Here is a 12,216-nt window from a genome sequence, read left to right as displayed (position 1 = left end):
ATAGGGAGAACTCTGAAGGGGTCAAAGGTCCAAATTCAATTTTGTTTATAGATTCCTTATCAAAATCTCTTTCTTAAAATTCAGATATGTAACAAAATCAGTTAGCATTCATTCAGGGCAAATTAAACATCATCATATTCCCTCATGCACATCTGCATATGATACCCAATTTCCCTATAAGATTTGGTTAAAATCCCTAGAGCAGTTATGAAGAGTAAGGATTACAAGAAATGTGGACTGAGAGTAATTTCCTATATTCTCCCAATCTTTGAGGGGTAAAACAACCTTAAAATAAAAAATGTACAGAAATCGTCTATTATAGCCTATTAAGGACAATGCATAACATCAAAATAACTGTTCACACTTACAAAAGATCAATATACAGTACATTGTACCTGAACCAATTCACAGAACTAAAATTGTGATGGTCATTGATCCTTGATCTGTCAAACCAAATCGCTTCCATTTTTTGACATGTGAACAGCTTAGCATGGCACAGTTGAGTACAGTTAAGTCCTTTTGATTCTGTTTATTTCCCTGTCTAAAGTTAATCCCTACAAGTATATGAATTCGTTCATTTTATATGAGAAAGAGTGAAGTATTAGTTTCTAAAGGTAAAAAAAGCCTTGCAATAATTCCAAGAAGGACTTGCAGGAGAGGTAATACATTTTTGGTCAACTAAATAAATAAGTTGTCCAAATTATACTGCAGAATTTCTCTTTATGACCTATGAAAAATGTTTCGTATGGGCACAGCTTGATACAGCCACAGAAGTTCAACCCTGAACCCAAACAGTTTGGGCAAGTATTGAAACACTACTAAAGCATGTCAAGCTTGAAAAACTGGAACTTTAATTGTGGTTAGACATTTGACACATGATAAGAATTTGACTAGAATGACAAAACAGCCACCAAATTCATTCAAAATCTTCATTTGGGGGAGGGGGTATGGCACTTTGTGGTAGAATTTCAGAGATCCATTCTCTTTTTTTACTCAAGTAATCCAGACATTAGGAGTCTTTGTTCAATTTCTCTTTTGGCCCATAATTACTAACTTGTTCAAATCACAACTCAAAAAATTAGTCCCAGTCTTTCTTTGGTGGTTTGCAAGTTATTGTAATTTCAAAGAGATTCATTCATTTATTGTTAAATTATTGTCATGCATTAGGAAAATGGTTGTTTCTGGCACAGTAAACAAGTTCTTTCTTTAAAAAAAGATATCCAATGCAGTAAATTTGTTTATTTTTACTTATTTTTTACATTTCATTCAGGAAATAACACATGACATACATGTACCATTTCTATTTTTGAAACATTTGTTTCAAACACCACTAAGTTATCAGTATTTGGCCAATTGGAAAACGGAATTGTGAACAGGTAACTTGTGTTTCAATGGAAGAGCGTCTTTAAGGTCAAAGGATAAAAATTGAAAATATACCGACCCCCCATTAATCCTAATGGTACAGGTCCTAACCCCAAAAAGTTGAACACTACTCTACTTTTGTGATATAAAGTTTGTTGATCAATGTCATAGAGATCCATAAATACAGTTAAATTACCTTTGGCCTATACATATAATTCCAAACCAGTTGGGACCATAACCTAAAAATCAAAACCAACCTTTCTTTTGTGGATTGGAGACCTATTTTAAAATTTTATTATGATAAATTAACTCAACTTAAATATCAAAGTTATTCCACATCAACCAAGTGTCTAAGGACAGCACCATACACCAAAAGACTGCAAAATCTGAAGACTTAGTACACCACAATCAAGGTCTTTGAAAAAAAAACACTTACAAAACTTAACCTTGTGTTTCATATCAATCATTTGTGTGTTCCTGAATTAACTTCTTCAATTTCTGAATGGAAGTCGGTGCTGTAGCTACACTATGTGTAGTGGAGAGCAGTTTTAAATAAAAGTAACTTCAGGGTTTGACAATAACAGTGGCCGGTAGTCCTATGCCTACCTTACATTGGTAGACAACCTTCAAATTTAAATTGATAGTCCTCAGGGCACCCTTAATTATTTTTTTTATTTATTTAGTTCTAAGGAGAGGATCCCAAAACATTTTTTAGGACCACTTACTTTATCTATCAAATAGTCCTGTGGGCTATATAGACAGAAAAGTTAAGTGTTTAACCCTAAACTTATAAAGCTCTTACTGATGTCCCCAGTACTTAAACATGCAACTTTGAAGTTACAGTATATTTTCAAATTTTCAAGATTTGTGTGGTCTAGGTTTACTCTCAGTAGTTGTCTGTGCAAAATTATAAAATATGTTTGAAAAATGTTCTTAAATTGGTCATAAATGACTTAATTTTGCTTCAGTATAAAATTATATAAGAATAGTGTGAAATGTATAATGAAGATAAATTTGAAATCTAGGAGTGAGATACACAGTGTTAATACACAAGGTGACATGTATGTTGATTACCTTATACCATGTACAAGGCTGATCATTACCTGTACAGCTGTAGAATCCAAGTGGACAAATAACCTTCCCAAATAACATCCAGTTGTTATTTAAAGTTGTTAATTCAGGAGTATGTTATGTTAGTTGGCAGGGACTAATCCCTTCTGGGATTCGGCGCTGAAGATATTATTTGTTAACTGATTGACCATAACAAACTATATTCATTATATTTTTCATTTTTACAATGCTTCTTCACATAGGAAATTTCCCCCACAAATACAACTTCAGACAAAATGGGCAGAAAAATTTTAATTGTAGGATTAAAAAAGAAGGTACCTTAATGGGTATAGTCCTATTCAATGTGAATATTGAAAATCTTCATTTATATTTCTTTATCAAATTTAGTTATTATGTGATCCCGCATTGTCTTAAGGGTAACAAGCGCAGATGTCTGACCACGGGGCGAGTTCAATAAATTCATACCCCCCACCCACCCAAACCCGTGCCCTGCATTCACACTAAGCGGTCGTTTAAACACGCCCAACTTACCACATTCTCAAAAACTTTACAAAAAAAACAAGCAATAAAATTCTAACTCACAAAATTTCGGGTTTGTTGATGGAACAGTTACGTCAGGCACATGTTGGCTAGAAGTCATACAGGGATATGGTAAAACGGGGAGTGAAACATATATGCCGACGTTGGTCCGATGCGTTATTTCGTCACTTATTCATTGTAACACCTGTTCTGAGTTACTGGGTCTATATATTCCCGAATGGGAACCCGTTTTATACATATATATATATATATATATATATATATATATATACACACATTTAATTAACCAAGCAAGACTAGGGGTAATTAAAATAATTTACATAAAAATACTTCTCCAGTTTGCACGTCCGTTGTGCATTAAAATAGCTTGGCGAGATCGTAACTTCATTAAGTTTCGAATAGGGGGAGCAGCGGCCAAATCACGCCTTTATTATATACTAGTATTAAGTGCCATGAAAACGTATACCTTTTCATATGCATTATAAAACCAAGGAGTTACATATAGATATGCTAAATATATAAATCATTGATAAAACGAAAGAAAAAATGCACCTATAATCTTACATGCTTTCTGATGCTTATTGAAATAAGTTTTCAATGTTAAAACTACAACTTAACCCTATCATAGGCCATGGCAAGCCAAAGTGGCAAAAATGAGAGTTTTCTAATATTAAATAATGATTTTTCAATATCAAAAATTCGTTTTTTAATATCACACATTTGATTTCTCATATTACAAAACCCTTTTTTAATATTAAAAAAAACATATTAAAAAATGCAATTGAATTCCTAATATTGAAAAATCATTTTTTAATATTAGAAATTGATTTTCTAATATTAGAAAATGGATTTGTTGTATTCAAGAACGATTTTTTTAATATTAGAAAATTATTTTGTAATATCAAAAAATATGAATGATTTTGCAATATTGCAAAGCGATTTTTTAATATTACAAATTAATTTTCTAATATTACAAATTTAATTTGTAATATTACTAAATGGGCGCTATTTTGTATTATTACTAAATGGGAATTTGTAATATTAGAAAATGAATTTATAATATTAGAAAATGAAATTATAATATTACAGAATGAATTCTTGATATTACAAAATACAAAATATTTATTTTTGTCCACTTTGGCTTGCCATATAACCCTTTATATCATATAATAACAGTCTGATTTTCTGATCCGTATCATGTAATTTAAAGCGTGGAAAATGTGACCTGTTACAGCGGGTCGTCTCTATTACATTGTTTATTAGGTTACCTGAATATAGATATGCTCATCATAAATAGTCAAGATAATAATTTTATTGAACTGATATCCTACAAATTCATGAAAACAAAATGCATTTCCAAATTTGGTAAAGATTAACCATAAATGCAAAAAACCAGAGCTACCATAAAAAATCAGGTTCAAAGGTTGGCTAATTCATCTTAAAAGTGTTAGCTGCATTGGGGTACTACTTTTTCAGCTGGTAAAGACCACTTGCTGAATATCCAACTTAACTTGAAAAACTGGCTTACTTGGTTTCAGTATCGTATTAATTTTCCCATAGATTTCTATAGTGAAGTGCATATTTTTAGGATTTTTAAAACAAAATATGCAAATTGATTCAATAAAACTTTCACTTAAGTAGCATTTCTAAGGACATGTGAAAAAATAATTTCCCGCAAACAAAATAGGGTGAGTCCACGAAGATCGGACAGAAAAGTAGTCTTAAACTATATAAATACCCATTTTCCCTACTTTCACTTTCGTTTTGCACTCACCAAACCAACCTTTTCAGTGGAACATTTTTATGATATTATGTTAGATTTTCTTTTAAAAAAGTTCTTCATCTTACAGTGTGATGTTTGCTCTATTGTATAAGTCATTGCTCATATCTTTTGACAAAACATTAGTTTGTAGAGAGGCAAAAGGAAAATGCACTATATTTTTATAGCATCCATGTTTTAACGTACACCCGCTCAGGGATGTGCAATACGATACTGGTACCTATTACTAATAAACATTTCATATAATCATAAAAGTTGTTGTTTTTCTGCTAGAGTATTCATTTTCATACTGAAAATTCAGAATATCATTGCCCTGCTACAAACATGAGTTTTCTATTAAAATTTTTATATAGGTACCCTATTCCAGACATAAGACTAATATCTCAATGTTAGCCAGAAAATATTACTTTTGATAAAAAGCTGCTGCATTAGTCAAACTAAGCAAATTTGTGGTTTATTCTGACATGGTAGATATATGAGGTGTACTATGAGTTCCAAATCATTATTTAATCCCCACTTGTGAGTTCCATATATGGAAATATTAATATCCGAACCTCCTTTTTTGTCTTTAACTCAAGGAGCCTCTTGTTTAAAGTAAAGTATATGTACCGGTACAACCAACTGTTTTAAACTATAGATATGGTCATTTCAATTATAATAAATCCAGAAAAAATTATACCGATATCATAGTTTAAAAAAAGATAGCTTTTCATATGCAGAAAATACAGATTTTAAGCCAATTTGGTACCCCAGGCAGATACAAATGGACCTCAGTATGACAGGAAAGGGACTTTTTCTTTAAAACAGATAGCTATGATGCAAGAAAAATAGTTTACTGATATAAATATTATAATAACAATTGTCTGCTTTAAATACTTTTTGAAAGAATTCAGTTTTTATATGAAAAAACACCATTATTTTTCTTGCCGCATTAGAATCTGTCCATTTGAACCACTAAAAAAACTCCACTAAAAAAATGGCTGTTTACGTTTGTGATATTTCTGTGTTTAAATCAACCACACAGTTATATGGCAACTCATTTAGCTATTTATTTGAAAGAAAAACAAAAAATAAAAAAAAAATATTCATTTTTTCATATATAAGAGGCAATGTATGGAAAATGACTACTTTTAAGTCCTAACCACATACTTAAAATGTGTTGTAACTTGAAAACTATTCTTTATGCAGGAGTATTACTTGCTTTAGGTTACCTGAATATAGATATGCTCATCATAAATAGTCAAGATAATAATTTTATTGAACTGATATCCTACAAATTCATGAAAACAAAATGCATTTCCAAATTTGGTAAAGATTAACCATAAATGCAAAAAAACCAGAGCTACCATAAAAAATCAGGTTCAAAGGTTGGCTAATTCATCTTAAAAGTGTTACCTGCATTGGGGTACTACTTTTTCAGCTGGTAAAGACCACTTGCTGAATATCCAACTTAACTTGAAAAACTGGCTTACTTGGTTTCAGTATCGTATTAATTTTCCCATAGACTTCTATAGTGAAGTGCATATTTTTAGGATTTTTAAAAAAAATATGCAAATTGATTCAATAAAACTTTCACTTATGTAGCATTTCTAAGGACATGTGAAAAAATCATTTCCCGCAAACAAAATAGCATGAGTCCACGAAGATCGGACAGAAAAGTAGTCTTGAACTATAAATACCCATTTTCCCTCTTTTCACTTTCGTTTTGCACTCACCAAACCAACCTTTTCAGTGGAACATTTTTATGATATTATGTTAGATTTTCTTTTAAAAAAGTTCTTCATCTTACAGTGTGATGTTTGCTCTATTTTATAAGTCATTGCTCATATCTTTTGACAAAACATTAGTTTGTATATATGTGCCTGTTTTGTACTATAAGTAAACAAATTGTAAGTCTAAACAAGTATTGCTGAAAAAAAAATCCCCATTAATTAACAAGACATATTTCCAAATAGAAATATTGATTTTGCTTGCTGGTTAAATATAAATAAAAAATTTTGCACTTGCGAAGCAAAAATTTTCATCCAGGTCGCCCCCCCCCTCTCCGCTTTGTAATGTCCATTATTATTTTTACAAGTCTTGCAGAGATGGTACTACCTGACAATCCTGCAAAAAGCTGTAACTGGATTTGTTGCTTAGTATGTGTTCCTAATACAGATTAGTTCTTAAAAGTTCTTAAATAGAACTTTAAATAAGATATGCTGTGTGCAAAGATTGAAATATTTTGATTTGCATTTGTTTTGTTTTGTTTTGTTTTGTTTTTTTTTTTTTTGGAGGGGGGAGGCTTCAATACCAACAGAAATTTTTCAACAGAACCATATTTAACTCAATCTTTACACATGTGGCTGGCATTTTAATACTTGTACAACTAAATTTGTCTAGCTGTATTTTTTTTTCAGAACTTTAAGTGAAGACTTGTATTTAAAAGTTACACATTTCTTAGAGAAGAATATTGACCAATTAAAAAGGGCGATTATCATTTGACACATTTACTGTAGCAATAAGTACTTATACATGCAATACTCAGTGATTATTAAATAATTAAAGAATTTTTTTTCATCCACAGGTATGCATTTTTTAACATAATCTTGATGACATTGTCAATAGGCTGGAACAGTTTTGCTTTGAATACACAGGAAGCTTTCATAACGAGTATTTTAATAGAAAGCACACTTAAACTGGCAAAATAGTAGTGAAGATGTTTGATTTTGTTTTTCGTTTCACAGACTATCAGAAACTTTCATGCATACTGTTTGAATGATTAAAAAGTCATCTAATTTTTTATATTATAAAATTGGAAAGTTAGGCTTTATGTAAAGATATAATATATGCACTAGACCCATAAAGGGAGATAATTAAACTGACTGTTTTTTAATGTGAAAACCTTGTTAGCACAGCTCCTCCAAAACCACTCAAGGTATTTTTTTTTAAATTATGTGAAGAAATGCATCAGTAGAGATTCAGTGCAGTACTTTTAGCTTTGTATATTGTAGGGACAACCTGATAATAACAGATGACTATTAATACATTGACCAACCTGATGGAATGGGTTTCGGATCCTGTAGTGAGCGCAACATGTGATAACTTGTAATTACAGGTATTCCTATATATATGCATGGTAAAGCATTACTTGTACATGATTTTGATGTTTTTTTAGGTAATCAGTTTACTTCAAGTTGTTATTAATGTTGTGCACTCTGTTAGTTAATTGAATACAAGAAGCATATTACTTGTAGTTAGTTTTTCAACTTAGCACATTAAGTTCTGTCTTTATACATGAATGAGTTCCATATAAATCAGAATACATTAATAAGTTATAAATATTTGTAAGAAACCTTTAAGAGTTCAAGACCTACAGATTATGCTTTGCATGGCTTTGAAAAGTGAGGGGGTGGTTGTTGCCTGCTGAAACTGACCAATCACCCTCATAGTAATTAGTCAGCCAGTAACACAAATCATGTTTACACTAGGTTGTTACTTTATTATCTTTCAATGTAGGTTTTGATAATTGGCATGTTGTTAAGCATTTTTAAGATGTATAGCCTTCTACATGCTCTAGGGTTAATTACCATTGACCTTGACATCACATTTTTGTGCTTTGTTTGCATTGTTTTAAATTAAAAATCTACCCAATACTATGACATTTTTAGTTCTTAACTATTTTTTAGGTATCATTATTGGTTGAGATTCTATGGTCAGAATAGCTAATGGTATACAGCAAGAAATTCCTGCAAAATTTTAGGAGGAATTTCACATTATATTTAAGAGCAACACTAAATGTATCATGATCAGATCATCACTACAAAGTGTGCAGTACATAACATTTAGATGTATCAGCCTCATTCACAGAAGGGTAAAATTGGAGGAAACTGTAGGGGTTGAGACATAAGCAACAAACATGTAAATTTTGCAATAGGAATGTAGTTACAGGTTTATTCATCAGAAAAAATCAATTCATTTTATTCAAAACCCCACCATTGCAAAAAAGGTTTTAATTTTTTTAAATAATCATTAATAAATGTCTGCCGATTCAGGAAAAACTTAGAACATACATTATTGTACCTTAATATGATTTGATGTCTATGTTAGCCAGATTGGAATAGTTTATATGAACTGTGGTTCTTGCCCATGATATAAGGTTCAAAATGATAAGTTAGACTTTGATTCAGACATTTAATTCCTGTCAAACTGCATGGGCATCTATTTCATATCCTTAGAAATTATGAAAGAAGGTTTAGGCGTTAATTTGCTCATTTTTGCCAAAATTTTGCTCAAAATCAACCCAATTTTTACACAAAAGGGGGGGGTGTATTAAATAAAGTTGATTTTGCATTTTAACACTTTTTGTTTAAGAATGGACATAAAGTGCCAAAAAATACAGATACTTTTGTGTTGAATGTGGATATGGTTATGAAATGTTATGAAAGACTAACCTTTTTTGTAGTTTATCAACAATATCAGTACTTTTGCAATGCAAAGGAACTATATTTTGTTATAAAGCATGTTCAAGAAATAACACTTATCAAGATAATTTAGCTTCAATTCTTTTTTAAGTTGAATAATTTAATACATAAAAACATGCATATTCCTTATAAAATTTGATAAAGTAATAAATATACTTACTAAAAGTGAGAACGCATTGGTTATTACTTGCTTATAAATAATAGAGATGTAAAATTATTTAAATTCTTTAGCTTCATTCAATCTACGCACACATTTGTACTTTCTGGTATCTTACCATAATACCTCTTCATACACATGTACCCATTTTTATATGTTCCTAACTGTATAGATTTACAAACAAAAAATCCTATGGGACAAAAATAATTCCATGGGACAAAAAAAATCCCATGGGATGAAAAAATCCCATGATTTTTAAATTGAAACTATAAGTTTATTTTATCAAAAATTGTAAAATAAAATGCATTTCATTAAATCCCAAGATTTGCAATTCAGTGTTTTGCAAATTTAAATTGTCTTGTGTTACATGATTTATCACAATGCAAAAATTTTGTAGCTGACACTACTTGGCATTTTCATAACTTTAAACTATAAAATTGCGATAGTTTATGTCGAAAGATATCAATACGTTCACGACAAGTTGAGATGACATGTCTCCATTTGTCACAATAATTAGCTCTAATGTCGTGATATTGGCTAAAAAGCTATTGCGAAAATATTTATGTCGAAGCTACATATTGGCATGACACTCTATAAGTCATGATAATTAACGCGAACGGTCGACATAATTACCTTAACTATTACGAAAAATTATCGTGACTTTTTGAGATGAAATTGTCATTTATGTCGACAAAATATCCCAATTATCACGACTTTTCGAGATAATCTTTCGCGACTTTTATTTATCACGATGACAGAAATAGATTTCCATATAATGCGTTTCCAAAAGTTTTTCGTGGTTAGTTACGATAACTTATCACGAAATTTCGCGTTCGTCGAAATATTACGTCAACAATTCCAGTTATTTCAAACAAAAAAGTCAATATGATTTATCACAGTATACATTTCGTAGCTGACACTACTTGGCATTTTCATAACTTAAAACTATAAAATTGCGATAGTTTATGTCGACAGATATCAATACGTTCACGACAAGTTGAGATAACTTGTCTCCATTTTGTCACAATAACAAGCTGTAATGTCATGATTTTGGTAAAAGCTATCGCGGAAATATTTATGTCGAGGCTACATATTGGCATGACTCTCTTTAAGTCGTGATAATTAACTGGAACGGTCGACATAATTATCTTAACTATCAGGAAAAATTATCGTGACTAATTGAAATTAAATTGTCATTTATGTCGACCAAATACACCAATTATCACGACTTTTCGAGATAATTTTTCGCGACTTTTATTTATCTTGATGACAGAAATAGACTTCCATAAAGACGTTCAACAAAAATTTGACACCTCAAATTAATACACATTGTTAAACATACCAAGACCCTTATTCTACCATTACTTAAGATATGCTGTAATTAGCAGCTGATAGTCTACTCCTTCTTTATAGCAACATATTACTAGCATCGGCCCATGTTTATCACAAACCATCAAAAATTGTCTCATTGGGAAAAATAAAGGCATTTTTTTTTATCAATTTAGATCGAAGATCGGAATTGATATAGTAGTCGCCTGAGCCTTTATATTTATAAAGCCTGATCGCATCTGCAAATTATCTTATACTACCGCAGTTAAATAGTCCCCTTGGCAAACCCCATTTAGGGTCAATGCAGATAGTTAGGTCCATTTTACAGGTATTTCTAATACATCAAATTCAATTTTATGTTATTCACACCAATAAACAAACCAAATAAACAATTTTTACTGTGGACTTAATATGCTGTTTGGCGATCGAATTAAAAAATAGTTGACCTCTAACCTTTTATCGGTACATGTTTATTTCTAAGCAACCAGTCCTTCACTGTCAATATATTCAAGGTGTCTATTTATTTACTAGACGCATAATAACTTTAATGTTTATCTGGAAATGAAAACCATGTGAGGCTATAAATATTCATTGATCACAGAAATGAAATAAAAAGAGGAATGCCGAAGTTGTCATCAGATATATTCATGCAGGTCCTAGCGGATTCATTATGATTACCGCCACGTGACATCAGAAGCCCAGAGGTGACAATTAAAAATGAAACATTGCTTAGATGATAGCACAGGAATTTTGATAATGGATTTCCCGGGATGGTGTCGGTCTGTTGTCTAATGATTTTGCTTTTTGTAATAATCATTCTGTTAGTTTTTTTGGTCATGTGTGAAGATAATAGCAGTGCGGGTGCTCCGGGACATTAAAAGTGCATAGCTAGTATCTGCACAAGACATAGTTGTTGGAAGTATATCTTAGGACTTTGGCGTTTATGTTTAGGTACGTGTGTCTGGGACTAGGCGCCTAAGACACTAAGCACTTTAAATGACACATAGGTGTCTATGCGATAACTTGTTGCACCTGAGCTCTAAAGCTTTTCAACTGAGGAATATAGCTAGTTGAGAGGGGCATGTATCCAAGGAGATTAATTATTTCAATGATTGTGGCGGCTGAAGTTCGGAGGTCGATAAATTGAAATTTGTTTTGAAAATTTAGAAACTGTGAAAAGCCAAAACAGTAGTTTGTTGTTCAATTACCCAGTATGTGGGAGAGTGTTATGTTCATTCATTTAAGTGTTTCATGTAAACCGACATCAAACCTGAATATGTTACGCAAACTGGAGCATTGCTACGATGCATTATAGAATTGGTGTGAGTTTCTGGTAATGACCTTCGTAATCTGAATGGTGAATTTAAGAATTAATCAAAGAGTTCTATATTAACCATTTACAACAATAAGCTTATGTTTAGATACATTTGAATTCGGTCTGTATTTCCTTTTTAATTTTTGCAATTTGACTGTTATTTGCGGCGTAAAAATTCAAACAATCGATAAAAATTGAT

General features: G+C 31.2%; 1 long non-coding RNA gene across 5 annotated transcripts in view; it reads left to right on the top strand.

The window, feature by feature from the left end:
- Nucleotides 1–8,822, top strand: part of LOC148613511 (uncharacterized) — a 309,255-nt gene extending 300,433 nt beyond the window's left edge. For all 5 annotated transcript variants that reach the window (XR_015923367.1, XR_015923364.1, XR_015923365.1 and 2 more), the window contains 2 exons: nucleotides 7,747–7,850; nucleotides 8,422–8,822. This is a non-coding gene — a long non-coding RNA (uncharacterized LOC148613511). The remainder of the gene's footprint in view (nucleotides 1–7,746; nucleotides 7,851–8,421) is intronic.
- The last annotated feature ends 3,394 nt before the right edge of the window (nucleotides 8,823–12,216 follow it).

Source organism: Perna viridis, chromosome 6 (assembly GCF_037379345.1).
Source record: "Perna viridis isolate PV_CMFRI_1.1 ecotype Kerala chromosome 6, ASM3737934v1, whole genome shotgun sequence".
Classification (NCBI taxonomy): domain Eukaryota; kingdom Metazoa; phylum Mollusca; class Bivalvia; order Mytilida; family Mytilidae; genus Perna; species Perna viridis.
This window is presented reverse-complemented; position numbering and strand designations above follow the sequence as displayed.